General features: G+C 37.8%; 1 non-coding gene across 1 annotated transcript; it reads right to left on the reverse strand.

Moving 5' to 3' along the window:
* Positions 1-300: 300 nt before the first annotated feature.
* LOC133300660 (small nucleolar RNA R71) lies at positions 301-406 on the reverse strand. Its single transcript, XR_009750087.1, has one exon. It is a non-coding gene; the product is annotated as a small nucleolar RNA R71 (small nucleolar RNA).
* Positions 407-11,717: the final 11,311 nt, after the last annotated feature.

Below are 11,717 nucleotides of genomic sequence, written 5' to 3' on the forward strand. Positions count from 1 at the left end.
TGTCCAGCCAGTAATCAGTAACAATATTTGGGAGCTGAAGTCTTCCACTATTCAATTGGTGGAGAGAGCCCAGTTTAGAGGAGAGGAGAATGAAGATCCTCACAGATTCATAGACAGATTTCTTATGGTCTGTGACTCAACCAAACATCAATGATGCAATCCGGTTGCGGTTGTTCCCTTTTGCTGTTAAGGGAAAGGCTCTTAGTTGGTTGGAAAGGCAGCCTGCACGTAGCATTCCTACATGGGATAATTTGTCTCAGAAGTTCTTTGTTGAGTTCTTCTCTATGGAGAGATATAATCAGATGGTAAATGATATTACCAATTTCACTCAGTTAGAGGGTGAAACTATGTGTGGAGCTTGGAACAGATTCAAGGATTTAATGAGGAGGTGTCCTCATTATAACTTGACTGCTGGCAACCAAGTGAGAATCTTCTTCAACAGTTGTAAACCTGACATTCAGATGGTGTTGAATGGTGCCGCGGGTGGTACTATTAAATCTTTGAGAGCAAATGAGACTCTTGAGCTGATTGAAAGAATGGCTGCCAATGAAAATGAAAGGTTGTCATCTAAGCCTAAGAGAGGTATTCTTCAGCTGGAAGGTAATGATGTTGTGTTGGCTGAAGATAAGTTATTATCTCAGCAAATGACAAATTTGACTTCAAGGCTTGATAAGATGCAACTTTCTGGTGTTCAGGCTCAAGTTGTTGTTGTTGTGTGCAAATATTGCCAGGACAATCATGAGTCCAATGAATGTCCTTCTCTACTGTCTTCTGATCCTCCTCAACAAATGCAGGTGAATGGCATTTGGTACGATCAAAGACCTCCGCCGCAAAATGTTCCAAGAAATCAGAATTTTTCTACTGGAAGCAATAATTTTCAGAGGAGGGCGCAGGGAACTGGTCTTGATTTCAAGTCTAACAACTATTTGCAGCCTCCATCGATCCAGTCCAAAGAACCTTCTGATTTGGAGAAGCTAGTAGGACAAATGGCTCAACATTCTAGTGCTTTTATGGAGGAGACTAGAGCTAATACAAAGAACACAAATGCATCTATCAGAAATTTGGAGAACTAAATTGGCCAACTGGCTAAATAAATTGCTTATAGAACTCCAGGTACCTTCCCTAGTAATACAATTACTAATCCAAAGGAAGATTGTATGGCTATCACAACTAGAAGTGGAGAAGTGGTGGTAGCTCTAGAAAAGCCAAACATAAATGTGGGAGTTAAGGAGAAGCTTAATGAGGTTACGGAGCCAGAAAAATAAGCGGTAATTCCTTCTAATGTTGTGAAGCTTCTTCAAAAAGGTGAAGAAGAAGAGCAACCGATTGTGGAAAAGAAGAAATTTGATATGAGTCCTGGATATGTGAGAGTCATGGCACCTTATCCTGAAATATTCAAGAAAGATGCTCAGAAGCAGCAATATGCCAGATTTCTTGATATCTTTAAAAAGTTGCACGTTAATATACCATTTGCTGAGGCTCTCGCCAATATGCCCGATTATGCCAAGTTTATTAAGGACCTGTTATCAAGAAAACACAAGCTACAAGAATGCCAAACTGTGACACTCTCTGAGGAGTGTAGTGCGATAATACAGAAGAAGTTTCCTCTTAAGCTTCGTGATCCAGGGAGCTTCAATATTCCAATTGCTATTGGTAATACTAATGTTGGCAAAACTTTGTTTGATCTTAGGGCGAGTATAAATTTGATGCCCTTGTCTGTTTGTAAATCTCAGGGGATATCTGAGCTCAAGCCTACTATGGTTTCCTTGCAACTTGCTGACATATCCTTAAGGAAACCCAGTGGTATAATTGAAGATGTCCTTGTGAAAGTGGACAAATTCATTTTTCCTGCAGATTTTGTAGTGTTGGACATGGAAGAGGAAACTGAAATGCCTCTTTTATTGGGTAGACCTTTCTTGGCTACTGCTCGGGCTATGATTGTTGTTGAACAAGGGAAGCTCGAGTTAAGGATGAATGATGAGACTATCACCATAAATGTCTTTGATTCTATGAGACAAGCTTCTGATAAAGGTGATTGTTGCAGAATTGATATTTTAGAAGAAGAGAAATCTTCTAGTCAAGACCTTGAAGAAGAACTTGAGGCACGTGATATTGTTCCTTTTAAGGAAGAAAAGAGTGTTGTGTTTGAGGTTCTTGAGAAGAAGGACTCTAACAAAGAAGATGGAGCCCCAAAAGTAGAGTTAAAGGAGCTGCCTGAAACTCTTAAATACATCTTCTTGGGTGATGAGGAGACTTATCCTGTCATCATTAATAAAGGGTTTTCTGAAGAGCAGGAAAGGAGGCTGACAGAGGTGCTAAAAGAACATAAGACTTCCGTAGGGTGGTCTATTTCTGATTTGAAGGGTATAAATCCCTCTTTTTGTACTCACAAAATTCTCATGGACGATGATGTCAGACCAGTAAGGCAACCTCAAAGGAGGCTTAATCCTACAATGAAGAAGTTAGTGAGAAAAGAAGTGGTGAAACTTCTTGATGCTGGCATGATCTATCTGATTTCAGATACTGCTTGGGTAAGTCTAGTGCAAACTGTTCCGAAGAAGGAAGGCGTCACTGTCACAATGATAAAAATGAACTAATTCCGACCAGAACTATTACTGGTTGGAAGATGTGTGTGGATTACCGAAGGTTGAATGAGGCTACAAGGAAGGATCACTTCCATCTTCCTTTTGTTGATCATGGATGATAGTGATGACTCGGACGAGTGATATCTCCTTGCTGTAGGAGATTTATTGTATATATTTTTAGTTTACTTTTGTCTTTTGTTGTTTTTAGTGGTGACCTTTAGGTTGATGTTAAGGTCACTTAGATTATCTTTTGGGTTGTATATGTCCTCATACTCTGATATTGTGTTGTTCTTATTATTATACATCCTATGATGTTTGTTCCATTGTGCAGTTGTGATAAGTCTTGGGTTTAGTTATTGTTGGGGACAACAATTTTCTAAATCTGGGAATGGAGAAGCATTGTCATGCAGGATAGTCGCAGGAGTGGAAATGCACTTTATATCAGGGGATATATTCTAACCCGTTTTTATTTTTATTTTTCTTAGTATTTTGATCGTTTTTGCTCATAAAAATTAAAAAAAAATTGGATTACATTCTGAAGCAATTCTCAGGTTTAAATGTGCTTACCCAGTTACTTGCTTGATTGAATTTTAGGAAGTATGTTGTATGACATTTTGGCATGACATTGCATAGGTATAATTGGATTACATGATTGCTTGTTTATCTGAATTGATGTTGTGAAATTCTGATAATATCTGAGGTTTATTTTCATGAGTCTATATTGATACCATAGTTGTGAGGTTTGAGCTTAAACACTGAATTTTCTTGTTGAGAGACCTCACTGTTGTAACACTCTAGAACTTGATATGTTTCTCTGTAATGCATGCATTGGTTGATATGATAAAGGCATTTTGTTCTTATTAGCCTATAGCCAAAATAGTCCACCTATATGAAATTTTTCCATTGTTAGCCCCTTGAGCCTGAGCTTATTTTGTTGATAAATGACCTGTTGGCCTGATTGATGGCTTAGCTTATATTCATGTGACTTACCCTGATTGAGATTGAATTACTGATGTGTTGAAAATAAACAAAGAAATTGAGGTAAGCTCCACAAAGGTTAAGTGATTAGGGGATGTATATTTCATTTGTATCGCTAAAAAAAAAAAGACACATATGCATAAAAGGTGGCTAAAAGTAATTAATTCTCGAAATTTCGTGGGAATGTTAGTGGAGCAAAACCATTGAGTTGAATATGCTTAATTGAAAGAGTATCAGTTTTTCAATCTCATTGTTGTTTGAGCTACTATCCATATATTCCTACCCGTTTAACCCGGCCAAGATACAACCTGTGAAGTCCTTTTGATCAACTGGTGCATGTGTTTGATTCTTCATTTTTAAGAATTTTGAGAATATGATCAAGCTTATGGTAGTGTTATAGCTGTGTTGGATTGAGTGCTCATGATACCCTAAAACACTGAGTGTTGTGTGAATATTATTTATCTTTGTGAAGGGTAATCAATGTAGACTTGTATGTTTAAGAAGCTGATGACATTGTTGGAATTTTGTGACTTTGGATCAGTCATGCTTAGTATATTGTGTCTGAGAATGTCTATGTATTGTTATGTTGGATTAATTGTTTGTCTTCTGGGTTGAGTCTTGTACATTGCTGAGGACAGCAGCGTTTAAATCTGGGAATGATTTGATGTGCCTCTGGAATATGTAGTTTTCCAAGCTAAAAATGATAAGGATTAAATCATAAAAGAGCAGTTTATTTACATATTTGCTTATTATGTTGACTTTTCCATTTCAATGATATTTCTAACCTATTTGTTATGATTATATAGGGAGAAAGAAGGAGAAAACGAAATTTTAAAAGACTGTTGGCGCGAATCTGTACAGGTGTTGAAACTAGCTGAACCAGTTTTCCCTGGGCCACTTACTAGAGAAGTGGCGCGATCTGGCGCCATTGTGGCGCGTTCTTGCGCCAGATAGGATGCAGGCATACGTTCCAGAGAAGTGGCACGGTTCTGCGCCATTGTGGCGCGATCCCGCGCCAGGTTGCGAGAAAAATGTCCGCGTTCTGAAAGGGAAATTTTGGAAGTAGCGAATCAGGATTATAAAAACAACGCTGTGAGGACTTTTGAATGAACTTTTTGGACGTCATAGAAAAAACAAGGATTTCAGAAGGAGGAGAGGAACGGAGGATTATTCTTAGTCTTTGTTAGCGACTCGGCAAGTGCACCGATCGTGAAAGTAATAAAGTGTACCGGAGTACGAGATCGTTCCCACGAGGATCACAATTTTCAAGCACTAGTTCGCTAATTGCGTTTTAGTTGGACAATCAAAAGTTGGGTTTGAGAGAATTTAGATGAAGAGAGTTGTGGTTCAAAGAACTTAAAATTAAAAACAAGTAAAAGCATGCAATTATGAAAATTCAGAATTAAAAGAAGGGTTCACTTTTTCTGCAGTTACTGCAGATAAGTTATCTGCAGTAAGTCCAATACGACGTCGTTTTGAGGCGGAAATCATGGTGTTTTTGTAATTTTAATTTATTTCAGGGTTATATTAGTCTTTATATTTATAATTTTTTAAGATTTCAATACCAAAACGACGTCGTTTTGGGAATAAATACAGATAACTTATCAGCATTAACTGCATAAACATTTTTTCCTTAAAAGAATGAATGATGATGATGTTTGATTGAAATTTAAAACAAGCTTAGTTAAGGTTTTGACTTCCCCCAATATCCTCAATATGTTATAAATTAAATAATCAAGAATCTGTTTCTTAATATATTGCCAATCAATTCTTTCTGAGTTAATTACGGCTCAATTCCTTGTTACCATAAATCTATGTAATCTTGAAAGAACTCTAGTTCCCCGATTATTCCCCAAGAAAACATGCATTAAGATCAAGAATTACAAGATTGCATAATTACCCTATGTCTATTCATATTCCTATTCCTAGATCACAAAGATTATGATAAATTATCAAGTCAAGGTTCATGCACCAACATCCCTATTATCATACAATTCCCCAAAATCATTCTATAAGGAACAAACTCATAGAAAGCATTAAAGACGGATAATTTATTCAATTATAGAAAGAACAGGATTCAGAGACAATTTAATTCATAAACAAAAAGATTTAATTGGGTTCCATCTACCCTTAACTACATAAAAGACTATTCTAGCATACTGAATTGAAAAGAAATAATAAAGAAAAGAGAAGTCCAAGCCTCCATTGGTGTGATGTTGACTTGGTTCCTCAGTGTTCCAGCGCTCCGCAACAGGATTCCTCCTTGGAGTATGAATTTCTAAATTGGTTTCTTGGTCTTGACCCCAAGCTCTTTATTTATAGCTTTTTGGGGTTGTAATTCTTCATTAAATCTCCAATGAATCCATATCAGATTTGTATTTGATTTCATCTTTGTTTCCTTTTTGCATGTAATATCTTGGAGATTTGGTTGATGAATTACAGCTTCAAATCTTTGTTGTATCTTCCTCATATCTTCCCATTGTAGTTATATCTTATTTCAAATCAAGGTTGAGGTATTTCCTCTTTATATCTTCATGGAATCTGTTGCATATCTTAATTAAATCTTTCCTGGAGTTGGCTTGACCTGTATGGACGTTTTGACGCTCAAGAGCACGCCAAAACGTCCTCCTAGTGTATTGCTCTCTGCCTCAGCATGTTTTGGCGTCCATTAGCACGCCAAAACGTGCTCTTCGAATGGTTTTGATTGTTTTTTGGGCGTTTTGGCGTGCTGTTGTGCGCCAAAACGTTCTCCTCTAGGGGCAATGGTGTTTTTCTTCCTTTTGTGCGTTTAAACGTGCTTCATGGATGCCAAAACGTCCTCCTTCAGCTGGTACACACTTGAAATCTTGCTTTCTTGTGACTTCAACTCAACTTGATGTCTTCTTTTGGTTCCAAAATACCATAATATGTGTCAAAAACCCTTGTAAATCAGTATTACGACAACATGTTAGCAAGATATTCAATTACTGTAACTTTACAGCATAAAACCCTAATTTCCATGCAATTCATAACATATATCAATCATAATTAAGCCTAAAAACATGGTAAACCAAGGGTTTATCAGTCTTCTTTTTGTAATTACATTCTTTCATCTTTATCTTTTATAATTTTATGTCAACCATGACAATGGTTGGCTAGAACTCTTTATTGTAGTTAGGGTCACAAACCCTATGTGAACCCTTGTTACAACGGATTAGTTTATAATTACTCTTTTATATATTTATATTTATCTTTACTCTGTGCGTAATTTATATCTTCTTTGTTAGAATTGATCAATCTAATAGTTGATGATAGTTTGAGGGTAACAACCCTAGATAGGAATATTGGGGTTTTGATCTTGAAAGGGAGTAGAATAACAATTTGTATGCGTGCTAGGAATAGACGTATATATTATTGCAGATGTTTAATTTATCGTGCTCATTGCTTAATTTCATGAGAAACATCGCAAAGAATAGGGGTTTCAATTGGGGTTAAAGGGTTAACCTTGTAAGGAATTGAGGGTTAGCTATTTAATATTTTTAGATGATAAATTATCTAAGTATTTATTTAAATGAGTATTTTAAATCAATCCATGGTAAAAGGTGGGATCATATGGTGAGTGCACTCTAGCTATAATGTCTTCTTATATTTTATATAATCAATCTCTGCTCTATTTTTCATAACAAAATTCCATAAATACATTTTTTTATCTTAGTTCTTATTATTACTCAAATCCACAATATTTTGTCACATCTATTTGATCTATTTCGGTCTTAAAAGGAACGATTATTTGATATTTGATCACAATCCCTGTGGAGACGATACTTTTCTTATCACTGTATTACTTGTGCGATCGGTATACTTGCCGGTGAGCATCAAGGAGCAGGGTGAAGTCCTTTAGTAAACATGTCTGCCAGTTGCTGAGCTGAAGAAATAGGAAGTAGGTGTATCAAACCCTTCACGATCTTTTCTCGAGTGATATGGCAGTCAAGCTCTATGTGCTTGTTGTGTTCATGAAAAGAGGGGTTGTGAGCTAGGTGAACCGCTGCCTGATTGTCGCAGTAAACCATGGCTGGACCAAAAATCGGCACTTGAAGATCATGTAATAGAAAGGTGATCCATTGAATCTCACACGATAATGTAGCTAATGCCCTGTACTCCGCCTCTGCTGAAGATCGACTGACAGTGCTTTGTTTCTTGGACTTCCATGAGATCAAGGAATGTCCAAGAAAAACATAAAATCCAGTGGTGAATCGATGGGTGTCAGGGCAGGTATCCCAATCTGCATCAGTAAATGCTGATAACATGAGGATGCTCTGTGATGAAAAGAAAAGACCTTTGGCTGGTGATCCTTTGAGGTACTTCAATACCCGGTAAGCAGCATCAAGATGAGCCTTTGTAGGGGAAGCCACGAACTGACTGAGTTGTTGTACCACAAAGGATATGTCTGGTCTGGTATTGGTGAGGTAAAGAAGACGTCCTACAAGTCGTCTGTATAAGGAAGGGTCAGAACATGGTGCTCCTTGGTTCTGACATAAACGAACTGTAGTTTCAGTGGGAGTTGAAACAGGTTTTGCTCCAAGTAAACCTATTTCTGCAAGCATCTCAAAGACATATTTTCTTTGGTTCAACACTATTCCATTAGGGGAACGTGCCACTCCTAGCCCAAGGAAGAACTTCAATGGTCCAAGATCCTTGATGTGAAACAGATTGTCCCAATGTGACTTGACTGATCTGATTTCATTTGTATCATTACCTGTAAGTATCATGTCATCAACATACACAAGTAAGGCGGTAAACGAACCAGCTGTTGTCTTGGTGAACAATGAGTGATCACTGGATGATTGTGAGTAGCCAATCTTTATCAACTCAGTGGTGAGTTTGGCATTCCACAGTCTGCTAGCTTGCTTGAGTCCATGAGTGACTTGTGAAGCTTGTATACTTTCCCTGGATGAGGAGGTGTGATGCCTTCTGGTACTGACATATAAACGTCTTCACACAGCTCACCGTGAAGGAAAGCGTTGTTGATGTCAAGCTGTTCAAGAAACCAGTTATTGGCTGCTGCCACTGCTAATAACAGCCTAGTGGTGGTGAGCTTTGCAACTGGTGAGAATGTCTCAAAATAGTCTACCCCCTCCATTTGATTGTATCCTTTTGCTACTAATCTTGCCTTATATCATGCAATAGTGTCATCTGCATTATGTTTTATCTTATATACTCATTTGGAACCAATGGGATGTTTGCCATATGGTAATTCAACAAATGACCAGGTTTGATTTCGATTCAATGCATCAATCTCTTCATTCATGGCTGTAATCCATTCGGGTGACTGCACAACTTGTTTATGTGTGTGTGGTTCAACAAAGCGGGTGAATATGCAGTAAGGTTGCAGTGAAAGTCATTTAGGTACTTTGGTCTGGTTTTTATTCTGGATGAACGTATATGTGAATCAAGGTTTTCTGTACTGGGATTGGTATTGGTATCTATACTGGAAGTGGTATCAATGTGGTTATCTATTGTGATGGAGGTACAAGGCTCGATTGGGTTGATGGGAATATTTGATTGAAAAGGCAGATTGGTTGTGGTTCCAGGAGTATCTGTACATTGGGACCTTATTGGTGTATCATATTGAGTGGATGATTCAATAGCAAAAGGATAAGACTGTTGATCATGTGTTTTTGGATGGTGTTTGGAGAAAGGGAAGTGGTGCTCATAAAAGGCTACATTTCTTGAAAGAAAAATCTGCTTAGATATAAGGTCATAGGGGATGTACCCTTTTATTCCATTTTTGTGTCCAAGATATATACATCTTCTAGCCCGTGGATCAAATTTCAATCGCCCAGCTGTGATTGTAGTTGCATATGCTAGGCATCCAAAGGTTCTCAAATGAATAAGAACATGTGGCTTGTTGTATAGCAGCTGATAAGGTGACTTGAATTGCAGCATTGGGGAACTAACTCGGTTGATTATGTGAATGGCATATGAAATGCAATAGCACCACAAGGTTTTGGGAACATTGCTTTGGAAAAGAAGGGCTCTTTCTATGTTGAGTATGTGCTGATGCTTTCGTTCTACAATCCCATTTTGTTGTGGGGTCTCAATACAGGTAGTTTGGTGAATTATTCCTTTTTTCCTAAAGAATTCATCCATAAGAAACTCCTGCCCATTATCACTACGGAGGGCTTTTATTACTACTCCAAACTGATTTTCTATAAGTGTTACAAAAGCTCGAATATGGTTTATGGTTTTAGCCTTTGATTTCATGAGGATTCCCCATGTAAACCGTGTGTGATCATCCACGATAGTTAAGAGGTACCGGTTACCATGTATAGAAGGGATTGAATAAGGACCCCATATGTCCATATATACCAAATCAAAAGGTGCACTTGAAATTGTATTATTGTGACAAAAAGGAAGCTTTCTTTGTTTTGCTAGATGACAAACCTCACAGGGATCATCTATTTTATTACAAGAGATAAAAGGAAATCTAAATATCATTGCCTTCAATATAGTCTTTGAACAGTGTTCCAGCCTCATATGCCATATATCATCCTCTGAAGCTGTAGTGCTAGCATTGCACGTTGCCTTCTATATATTTTCTTCTGCATCATCATGTAAACTGTCTTTGGTGCTCTACTTATGATTAAGTATGTACAATCCTGCTTCAAGTCTAGCAGAACCAATCACCACCATGGATGGAGTTTGTTGTATAGTACATGTCCTTTGCTGAAAAGTCACTTGACAATTAGAGTCATGTATTAATCTATTCACTGATATCAAGTTCACCTTAAATTCCTTGACATATAATACATTTGTTAGTTGAAGAAACTCAGAAATCACAATTGTTCCTGAGATAGATGCACGCACCTGACTTCCATTAGGTAAAGAAATTGCAATAGGCTCAATCTTTCGAATAGATGACAGAGATTCAAGAGAGTGTGTGATATGGTCAGTAGCCTCAGTATCTAAAATCCATTGGAATTTGCAATTACCTGAAGAAGAATCAGTGCTTTCTTCATTGTGTGCCTTAGACTGCACTAGGTTGCTTGCAAGACTTGAGTTTTGTTGTGTTTGAGGATTCTGAGGCATTGTCTATTGTTTCATCTCCATTATAGTTTGAAACTGATTCTTTGTGAAAGTGTCCTTCATGTCAGGCCTTCCCATGTTGTTTCCATGTTCCATAGTTTCTAAAGTCTGATCTTGATCACCAACTGTTGTCGTGTTGGTCTTGTGTACATAGTTCCTCTGCGTGTATCCAAGTGGATACTCATGCTTCTCAAAGCATGTCTCAACTGTATGGCTAGTCTTGCCACAGTGTGTACGCAATCTGGATGAATTTGATCTACCTCTTCCACGACCTTGAAAACGTCCTCTTCCACGACCTTGAAAATGTCCTCTGCCTTGAAATTGATCTGCGGTATTTAGAAAACCTTGGGGCTGTCATGAACCAAAAGTTGTCCCTCTAAATGTAGTTGTCTCTCTTGTTGCATAATAAGAGAAAACACACGATTAACAGAGGGTAAGGGATCAATCAGCATAATTTGAGATCGCACATGTGAGAATTTGTCACTTAATCCCTTAAGAAATCTAATGGAATAGTCTCTTTCTCGGATCTTTTTCACTTCTGAGGACACATTGCAGCAAGGACGTGCACATCTGCAACATGGAGTTGGTTGTAGTGCCTCCAACTCATCCTAAAGCACCTTCAGCTGTGTATAATAGTCAGAGACTGTGTTGTCTCCTTGATGTAAACGGTATATATCATCTTGTAGGTCAGAAATTTTGAAGATATCACCTTGAGAGAACCTCTCTTTCAAGTCATTTCAAACATCTGATGCTTGATCCATCCATAGAATGGATTGAGAAATTGACTCTGTGATTGAGCGATGCAACCACGAAACCACCATGGTATTGCATCTTTCCCAAGCACCGTAAAGTGGATCTGACATATCAGGAGCAGTGATAACTCCATTCACAAAAGAGAACTTGTTCTTGGAGATTAACGCCATTTTCATGGCTCTTTCCCAACTGTGATAGTTTTTCCCATTCATGAGGGAAGAAACCAATACTAAAGAAGGATTTTCGTTTGCATGCAAGTAGTATGGACTTCCTGGATCTGAAAAATATAATGCACTGCTAGATCTTTTAGAATTACCTCAATTACTAGCAGAATCT

The sequence above is a fragment of the Gastrolobium bilobum genome, unplaced genomic scaffold, assembly GCF_033153095.1.
Source record: "Gastrolobium bilobum isolate Gb01-03AN ecotype WA unplaced genomic scaffold, APGP_CSIRO_Gbil_v1 utg4554, whole genome shotgun sequence".
NCBI lineage: Eukaryota > Viridiplantae > Streptophyta > Magnoliopsida > Fabales > Fabaceae > Gastrolobium > Gastrolobium bilobum.